We start from the raw sequence: 1,089 nt of genomic DNA, 5'->3' as shown, positions 1-1,089 counted from the left end.
AAAAAAAAAAAAAAAAAAAATACTGATCCCAGATGAGAATAAAAGATTTGTCCCAAATCACACCATTACTCTAGACTGTGAGTCTTCAATCATTGATTCAACATATTTGTATTTGGTGCCTAAAATGTGGCAGGCATTGTGAATTGGACTATAGAGATGAAGAGGACACTTAGACCCTGCCCACATGGCAGTGCGTGACAAACAGGATAGCAGACTTGTTAGATGGCACAATGTAGCATGATGAGTGCAATGGTACAACTATGTACACACTCCCCGGCAGTACAGAGAGTGATTCTGTCTCAAAAGTTCTTTTTTTTTTTTTTGAGGCAGAGTCTCGCTCAGTCTCCCAGGCTGGAGTGCAGTGTCATGATATCGGCTCACTTGCAACCTCTGCCTCCCAGGTTCAAGCGATTCTTCTGCCTTAGCCTCCCGAGTAGCTGGGACTACAGGGGTGGGCCACCATGCCCGGCTAATTTTTATATTTTTAATAGAAATGGGGTTTTACCGTGTTGGCCAGTCTGGTTTGGAACTCCTGACCTCGTGATCTGCTCACCTTGGCCTCTCGAAGTGCTGGGATTACAGGCATGAGCCACCACACCCAGCTCAAGGGTTCTTTATGAGAAAAAGTAGACTTTTCCACCTCGGACCCGACAGAATGGCTCCCGCAAAGAAGGATGGCAAGAAGAAAAAGGGCCATTCTGCCATCAACAAGGTGGTGACCCGAGAATACACCATCAACATTCACAAGCGCATCCATGGAGTGGGCTTCAAGAAGTGTGCCCCTCCGGCACTCAAAGAGATTTGGAAATTTGCTCTGAAGGAGATGGGAACTCCAGATGTGTGCATTGATACCACGCTCAGCAAAGCTGTCTGGACCAAAGGAATAAGGATGTCCCATGCCGAATCTGTGTGCAGTTGTCCGGAAAATGTAATGAGGATGAAGATTCACCAAATAAGCTCTATACTTTGGTTACCTATGTACCTGTTACCACTTTCAAAAATCTACAGACAGTCAATGTGGATGAGAACTAATCGCTGATCGTCAAATACATCAAATAAACTTTAAAAATTGCCTTTAAAAAAAAAAGA

At 44.4% G+C, this 1,089-nt stretch overlaps 1 pseudogene across 1 annotated transcript; it reads left to right on the top strand.

Moving 5' to 3' along the window:
* The first annotated feature begins 637 nt into the window (after window positions 1-637).
* LOC108291491 lies at window positions 638-1,073 on the top strand (annotated as a pseudogene). Its single transcript, XR_001819922.2, has one exon. The product of XR_001819922.2 is annotated as a 60S ribosomal protein L31-like (transcript).
* The last annotated feature ends 16 nt before the right edge of the window (window positions 1,074-1,089 follow it).

Source organism: Cebus imitator, unplaced genomic scaffold, assembly GCF_001604975.1.
Source record: "Cebus imitator isolate Cc_AM_T3 unplaced genomic scaffold, Cebus_imitator-1.0 Scaffold456, whole genome shotgun sequence".
Taxonomy (NCBI): Eukaryota; Metazoa; Chordata; class Mammalia; order Primates; family Cebidae; genus Cebus; species Cebus imitator.
This window is presented reverse-complemented; position numbering and strand designations above follow the sequence as displayed.